The sequence below is a fragment of the Diadema antillarum genome, unplaced genomic scaffold, assembly GCF_040938485.1.
Source record: "Diadema antillarum isolate AM-2024a unplaced genomic scaffold, OU_Dant_1.0 seq00001622_RagTag, whole genome shotgun sequence".
In the NCBI taxonomy this organism is placed as follows: domain Eukaryota; kingdom Metazoa; phylum Echinodermata; class Echinoidea; order Diadematoida; family Diadematidae; genus Diadema; species Diadema antillarum.
The window spans coordinates 236,828-245,790 of NW_027272333.1; the positions used below are offsets into that span (position 1 = coordinate 236,828).

At 37.7% G+C, this 8,963-nt stretch overlaps 1 long non-coding RNA gene across 1 annotated transcript; it reads left to right on the forward strand.

Moving 5' to 3' along the window:
• The first annotated feature begins 256 nt into the window (after positions 1–256).
• LOC139711189 (uncharacterized) lies at positions 257–8,956 on the forward strand. Its single transcript, XR_011709500.1, has 3 exons — positions 257–371; positions 7,500–7,857; positions 8,773–8,956. It is a non-coding gene; the product is annotated as an uncharacterized lncRNA (long non-coding RNA).
• The last annotated feature ends 7 nt before the right edge of the window (positions 8,957–8,963 follow it).

An 8,963-nucleotide genomic window follows, 5' to 3' on the forward strand; every position in this document is an offset into this window, starting at 1 on the left:
CAAACAATCGCTGGTGAAGTACGATCAAAGTTCATGAAATTATTTCATTCAGCTCCCAATGGATTAGTAGAGCGTCAGGTTGATTTTTGTCACAGTAATTCAGGCATAGCACAACACATCATAGGACAATGCATATTTGAAGGGCTATTGGCGTTGAAACCAGCTACACGCGTTATTTCGAGCGGGACTTCCCATAGTGTAGTATAACCTGATACGCATCTTCCTTTTCTATCGTGTTTCAATGACTCATATATTTGCAGGTTTCAGGGTTCGACTCAATTTCAGCTTTAAAGGGAGCCGTACTTCTCATTTTTCGTCAGGTCAAACTCACGGCAGCATTTTCCACAGTCTACTGCGTGATTTGAGTGGAGGTAGGTATTATACGGTGTCATTGTAACAGCATGGAAATATTACACAGCATGATATTGTCAATCCTGCATGTCTCTAGCGGGCTGGTTGGTGAACATACATCTTTGACAATTGACACGTGAATGTTTAACTCTTGGATGTATAACTCTGACACGTTTCTGTCTACAATGTCCATACAGTTTTGAGACGGTGGCATTGGGCACCCTGTGGAGACATGTTTGCATTTCTCCACATCTCTTTAATGTGAGCGTTGGTATTGGTTATTCCTAACGTTTGTTAGTCAGAAATTATGAAACGCACACTAACATTTACGTTAATGTTCATTACTCCGGAAATGAAACAGGGTTCGTTAGTCCGAACATACTTATGTTGCGTTATTCCGAAGGTTCATTAATTCGAGAATGAAAAGAGTTGCGTAAGTCTTTACCGAACCTTCGAAATTACGAACCTTCCTTTTGTCATGTTTGTTTTCGGATTAACGAATCTTCGGAATATAAACGAGCCTTTAGAAAGACGAACTGATATAACCGTGTTGGCACCCACCTGGATATAAGAATATCCAGTATAATATGACTGGAGTGTTACTTTCCCCAAACACACTTCACAGCTTATAAACTCGACTGTAAGTGCACTGTGGTGGCTGGAGCAGAGATGCTGTGGTCACTACGGATCGAGCTCTCGAAACTGCAGCGGGAGAGCGAGAGTTCGAATCCTGCCGGATCTATGTAAACATCCTTATATCGTTGGAGATGCTTTGTCCGCGATGCTTTCCATTAGACTGAGCCACGGGTAGCAAACAGAGCTGCATGCCAAATCTGCCTGATACTGCAGAAGTTGCTGTATAGATGCAAAACATTAAAATCGTTTCATATCCTGGAAGGTGAAAAACATTGATAACCTTCCCAGTCTGATTTGTTTGTTTGTTTGTTTGTTTTTGGTGGTAGGTTTTTCCCCCTTTGAGATGTAACACTGATAAGTCTCACCAAAGAGGTAGCTCCTGTAGTATAGAAGAAACTCCAAAATTTATCCATTTCATAAGAAAGAGAGAAAAAAAATCCCTGCAGAACAGTGCAAAGACTGTTAAAAACCGGGTAAGAAATAAGAAAGTTTTGACAATCTGAAGTTCTTTTTTTTTTCTGAAAACACTTCTTGACCAGTCCTCATGAATATTCATATCAGCAAGTTGATGATGTCATGCTCTCACAATTTCTTATTCATTTCATGTACATAAAGAATAAACAGAAATGACAAAAATCTCATATTTCAGCTGTATACATAAATAAGACTTACCGTATCAAAGCCAACCACAATCAAAAAAGAACAAATGTAACTCTGATATATTTTGGCATTGGAATATGCCTTAACCTGTTTTATGGTACATGGGAATATGGTATGAGAATATGCTTTTACCTATTTTCTTTCCGAATTTCATACGTAACATACAGACATACATGAACTAGAGAGGGGCCGTCAAAGGCGGCAGACCCACGCCTAAGTACAAAGTCGGGGTAAACATAATGTGCATTCGGTCATCTACCAGAATTCGGCCACTTAATTGCCAGTGTGCTTTATCACCAGCCAGTGAGTTCTACCAAAGATCGTACACTGAAGTGTACGATCTTTGGTTCTACAGTCACATCACACGCAAATCACATCATTACACATACGGTATTAACACTCATTCACGTACAGGAAAGTCCTTAAGTCTCCTCCAAAAATCCATCGAAAATCCCAAATTCCACAGTCAAAAGTGCAGAATCGGAACTTTTCCAAGCGCGCGCGAATTAAGTCCAGTTTTAAGAGTATTGTCTACGCGACGGGTCGCGGAAAAAGCGCTAAAAATCGAGAAATATGCCGTTTTCTTGCGGGATATTTTGATTATAGCAAGCCGAGAGTGTGATGATATCAAAGGTCGTATGAGTGTACGATCTTTGATGGTATCCACAAAAGCGCAAAAGAAAAACAAAATTTATGTACCCCCTAGGCAATTACCCCTATGATTAGTGTCTACGGGAATTATTCAATGCAAGGGTTTTATATATTTTATTATTCAATATGTATGACATAATATAATGTATAACAAATTAACAGAGTAATGCGCTTAAATATTAAACTGAGGAATACAATCTTTGGTGACAGTTAATTGTGATATGAGGGGAAAACTTGGAGGAAAGCTTTAAAAAGTCTTGTGAGGAAATAAGATCTTAGGTTTAGCAAAAACATCGCAACCAGATATCCTACCTTGAACTTACCATTGAAAGGAACGAATCCAGGATTATTTATTTTTATTCTTTATGATGGGGGTACGGGTTCTTTTTTTTTTCTTTTTTTTTTTGGGGGGGGGGTTGGTTTGGTGGTTGCTTTCTTAAGATTAGAATCTTTCCCAAGTTCCTTTAACCCTCTGCTTGCCACATCATAATACCTGCCCATAGGTTTGTGTATGAAATTTGTGCACATTTGACTTATTGGTACAGAAAAGGTAAATATTTACACCCCATAAATGTGTCGCTAAGAACTGATTTTAGATGAGGAAGGAGTTTCTATTAAAAGTTCGATATAAATGTATTACCACAAAATAACGTTTGTGAAACTAGACTCAGGGAATAACAATAAAGATAACGACATAAGAGAATCATCGCACGCAAAACATATACCTATAACAATGTCTGATGACAAAATCTTGAGACACAATCATTTCAGACCAATTCAACAGTGATAGAACTCATTGTTTGACTACGGGCTTGGAACGAGTTAACTCGTAGTCTTACTTGTTATTTTCTTTTGTTATGCATGATATCAACATTTCACTATCCTCTGGGTTGATTCTTATGACAGCTAACATTTTCTGTGGTTAATGATCAAGCATAATTATATTTTCGATACAATTTCAAACGAGAGACATATCAACCAGTGTGATTTTGTAGATATTCTGCTGTTGTTTTGTCGGTGCGTTCTGTGTGGGAAATAACAATTTACAGCCTGTGAGAAAGACTAGTATTGCATACATATTGACCCCTGGATGGCAGTGCTCTCGCCAGAATAATGCCCGGATGCTGTGAATCGATAATGACAATGTCTGACGTGGGCGGGTGCAGGAATTCCTGTTTCACATCTAGATAAATGTGTAGGGAAACTATAGAGACTGATGCTGGAACAATGAATTACGACACTGTGAACATAAAAGTATTTAAAAAAAAAGGCTTTAGGCGCACAGGGTCGGCCGTTGTGAGGAAAACTTCGGGAAATTCCCGGATGTCAAATCAACTTTACTGCTTTTAAGGGGAATTGAAAGGCAAATACATGTGGATTCAGTAAATGCAATTATCGTAGTAGAACACATCGGCGAAGTTTGAAGAGAATCGGACATTCCATTGAAAAGATTTTTGTCAAAGCTTCCATGCAGACTATCCAATTCGTTACGTCACATATTTTACAGGATTTAAAGAAGACAAGAGGAGAATTCGACAACATTTCATTTTTTTTTTTAAAATGAAAATCACATATTCCCTTCACTTACTACAGATGTACGATAAAGATGATAATATTTTATTCAACCTGATTGCTTTCTGAAAGATGTCATCAAGAACTATTTCACATTGTGCTATCAAGGGGAAAATATGTTGAATTTTCTTTTTATTTTCTATGTGACAATATTGTTGGCCATATGTTGCGTCACAAATTGTATAGTTTTCCTCTTCCGACGATGGCTGCATCGAAATTTTGAAAATCAATAACTTTTGACTTTATCATCCGATTTTCCTTAAACATCTCTCATGGTTTCTTCGAATGATGCAACATCCTCTCAATTCACATGTTGTATTAGGTTTGCTTCTATATTAAGCCCGTTCACGTGTGAAAAAAAAAATGCGGAGATCTATAACAGTATGAGGCTACTCGTCTTCAATGTTTTTTATACCTCATTATTATCACCAAACGGAATAATCATAAGAAGCGCTCTCGGCTGAATGCCAGTGTGGTATTCTAAATAAAAGAACTATGTCGGTCGCTTGGGGAGGAAGATGAACTTACCGGCGAACTCTCTATTACTTCTCCATTCATTTCCGAGAGGCAGACAGCCTATAACAAAATAAAGTTGTCTGCATTGATTGACCTGTAATAACCCAATCGCTGATTTTTCGCGAGAAAGATAAGCTTAACGTAAGTATAGTCTTGATATTTTGGAGTGATTTAGTACTCTTGTGATACATAATAATAGAATTATGCAGTGTTAGCCCCTTTACAGTGAAAGTTCATGGAGTCCAAGGTACTTGGGCTGCTACAACGACCATGAAACTGCGTCACACGGTGTCGACACCATAGAAAGCTATTAACAAGCAAACAAACGAGGAGAATATTATTGCATCGTTAGATATGAGTTCCGTCATCAGACAATTGATAATGCATTTTAATGATATCATGATTACGGTGTTGTACGACTTTGGTAGCCATCAGGGTCATAAAACGATTGACATAATGAAACGAAAACCAAAGTGTCCTCTTCAACCGCTCTCGTAAAACAGTCACAATCGCCAAACACAATGTATTACAGATTACAACAGCTAATGTCACTCTGCCAGTGTGAAGTCACGATTTAACTGTGTCCCTTTTGTGGTAAAAGTCTGACAATTATTTTCTTACTTTTTTTTTTTCAGCGCAGTTTGAGGTTAAGGACAGAATATCCACTAGCGGCGGAAATCACAGAAGAACAACGTTCCTGTCACAATTATATGACTCATAGCTTTTGCCTTCGTTTCTCAATAAAGGGAGAAAACGTGCAGTTTTAGCCCTGTCGTTGATTGAACTTAAAGTTCAGTTCAATTAAGTTCATTTTATTTTTCTCCATCGCAACATAATCAATAGCATCATGCACAGTGTATAATCAATAACATTATGCACATACATGCACAGTGTACGTGAAAGTAAGGAACAGTGATTTAAAAGATGTTCGAGTTATCACATCAAAAGATGCTTGTGCAGGTTACTTGTTTCACTAAACATACCACCACTTAGAAATCTCTCAGTAGAGCCTAGAATACAAGGAGATGTCACCATTTTCTCAACAAACCATAATCTGTAGACTGTTTAATCGAAAATCAGTTTAATTATAATTGTAATAGTTCATGTTTTGTATATCTAATAATACTTGATATTGATGATACTGATTAACATTTTAACATTGGTTATTTTTATTCCTAACTCACATTTTAAAACTATTTTGAAGTTGGGTAAATAGGCAAATGGTTAAAAATGCCTTTAAAGTGAACACCTGATGCAACATTTAGCTAGAAAAAAATAAATAAAACGACAGTTCATAGGAATATCTCAAGTGAAAATGATTAAGTTTATTTCCTTTCTAACTTCTGCTATCTGTACCTAAAATATCGAAAAAGTACAATAGATTCGACGTTTATATAAGAGCAAAAGTGAGACATTGATGTTTTGCTTAACACGAGGCCGTACACAGTCATTTGCGACTACGCAGGATTTGGTGATCAGGGGCCCCATTCATAAAACTTGTCATCAGTGACAAGTTGTCATAGATGTGACAAGCTACTGAAATCCTTGCATCTGATTGGCTTAGAGAAAATTTGTCATAAAACTGTGCCAGTTGTCACGGATGACAATTTTTTTGAAACGGGGCCCCAGAAGAACATGTAAATGCAAAAACAAAAACAAAAAACTAAAGCAAAACAAAACATGCTCTTGTTATTTTGCAGTTTAATACAGGCTTAATGATAATGTGCCGAATGTCTTCACATGAAACTCAAATCCACGCTCATGTCCACTTTAGATTTGTGCCGAACAGACAGGAGCCCTATAATGAAATTGGTGCCACATCATTTACAGATAAATAATCTGTAGCACTTAAATTGTACTTAAAGTAGCACTTTAATTCAGTCTGCCTTGCAAAATCAAAACCAGACAAAACCACAGGAGAATTAAGCGGTTATAATCTATACGGAGATTGCACTTTTAACCGCTGATATGAGAATACAAAGAAAATAAAAGGAAAGAAATATGGATGGCAGTGAATTTAAGTCACTTTATGCAGAGTGATTGGATATGCCATAAGCATTCTGAAGTAGTAATTGCAGACATGATTTCGGTTTAGCATATTTTTGGCTGTTTGTTCCAAGATCTCTTTAAAATATGTTTTGGACCGAGCGATCGATAATATCGCAACCACGTATATGGTTGACTGTTTCATTGATGTGATTATCCATGCAAGATAACTGCACCGTGGAATTCCCCAAACAATATTCCATTGAACATGGTATAGGAAAATATTATTTACGTAATATCTTATTGTATGTACTTATAAGGTGACCATGAAATAATTTTCCGAAACCATGAATGAGACGCGTGACCGTCGGCGTTGAAAATTTGGTTACAGCTCGGTATTCCGAAGGTTCGTTACTCCGAAGGCTCTTCAGTCCGAAGATTCGTTATTCCGAAGGTTCGTTATTCCGAATTTCATTTTCGGATCAACAAATCTTCGGAATAACGAACCTTCGGAATAACACCACAAATGTTCGGATTAACGAACCCTTTTTTCATTTTCGGATTAACGAACCACTAGGTATAGGGAATTTGTGTGTTTCGGATTAACGAACCTTCGGAATAACGAACCTTCGGAATAGCGAACCTTCGGAATAACGAACAGCACCCGAAAATTTGATGCAACGGTTTAAAGTTGTTGAACCCTTTATTACGATCTCTTCTTTCATCGTCAATAATCAATGTATAGTATAATAATGATATAATAGACCTCTACATGCTATCCGGGCAATGTAAGGAAAAATCTGAGTATAAACGTTAATTTCCTGATACATAGTTTTGGTGTTTTCCTGTTTTTTATACAAAGATTTAAAAAAAGAAAAGAAAAAAGAACACGAGTTCATGATGTTCATAATATTCTATACAATTATTGGTTACAGTTTGTTATTGCGAAGGTCGTTTAATCCGAGAATGAATAAGGTCCTTTAAATCCGAAAACGAAATTACCTTCGTAATTTTTGAGGTTCGTTATGTAGTACGAACCTGGTATTTCAATTTCTGATTAACGAACATTGGGAAAAGCAAGCATCACCCATCGTTTACTCGTCTTCCTTTCCGTCTTTTTCTTTAAGAGGGCGTCATCAGATTTTTCGGAGAAATTGAGGAAAACAGCGCGGGGGCCCTGTGTGCGCCTACTGCAACAAACATCGCCAGCCCACGCCTGCCAGTTGCGCAAGTGTCAACCGGGGATTCCCCGCATTCACAAGGCGGCGAGCTTGAAATCTACAGCCAGTGTGCTGGGTCGGGATTCCCCAGCCTGTCTATCGATGTCGACATCCCTAACGGTTTCTGGAGGAGAATCGTTGCATTTCACTGTTAATTCTACGCTACTGCGCAGTAGTAGCTTGCGTGACACTTTCGTTTCTACGGGTGCATCAACGAAAGTCGACTTGCCCAACCGGGGGATGTTGAAATGGATCCCGCTTTGGCGTAAGTATTTTTCTTTTTTTTTCTTACACTATCAATAAGTTATCTTTCTATCATAAAGGTAAAAAAGAATCGTTCTTCACGTACTATACACGGCTTTAGTGTGTTGTATATTCTAGGTGCGTTTGACAATGTTTGACGTTTGCTTTACCATCTTCATCTTTATTGTCAATATTGTTATTTGTCTGCAGACTCTCCGATGGTAATTTCCTCCATATAAGGGACCATTAAAGCAAGAAAATGGAAGAATCGTTAGATTCCACTTCCCTCACCTCTCGATAAATAAGAAAGTGAAATGTCAACACATAGCTAGAGCGGCTTTAAAAAAGAGACAAAATAAAACAGTACAATATAATCAAATGACAATATTGTTTGTGGACGTCTTTATTGTTTACCCAAAACAGGGATACCGAAGGCAAATTGCGAACAAGTTGATAAGTCGACGATTTTTTTTTTATAAACTTCAAGGTCAATGTTTCAGATAACTGAAAATGTAATACCTGCAGTGTCTGTTTCTCTAACAGTTGTTATCATAACTGGATTTCAAAGGTTATATTTATCATGTTATTATTTTATTATTTTTATCTATTTTGATATCACATAAAGAGGACATTATCAATCATTCTGTTCCTTGGATCCGCGGGACTTGTTTCTATAAATTATCATTTATGCCACCCTATTGCAAACGAACTGAACACGACATTGACGAGTACAATGCATATTACCCGACAAAGGGGGATGGACAGAGAAAAAAAAAACATAAATAAAATGTGAACAATTCAAGCTTTCACTCAGAGTCTGTCTTTCGCCATATTCGTTCGTTCGTTCGTATTTATTATAATTATACGAATAAATATTATATTCGTTCTCTATGTCTCACTCCTTTTTCCCTCTCTATTCCCCCATCTGTCACTGAAGAATAATTGAAGACAGCGCCCTCACAGCACTGGCGAAGGAGATCGACCAGTCGTCGTACAATGCGCTGGGGTTGCAGCTACGTTTCGAAAAAGCCGAATTGCAATCTCTCCTGACAGAGCACAACAATGACGTGAACGCATCGACGGGGGCGCTGTTATCAGCGTGGAAGGCGAAACATCAAGGAGACGCGC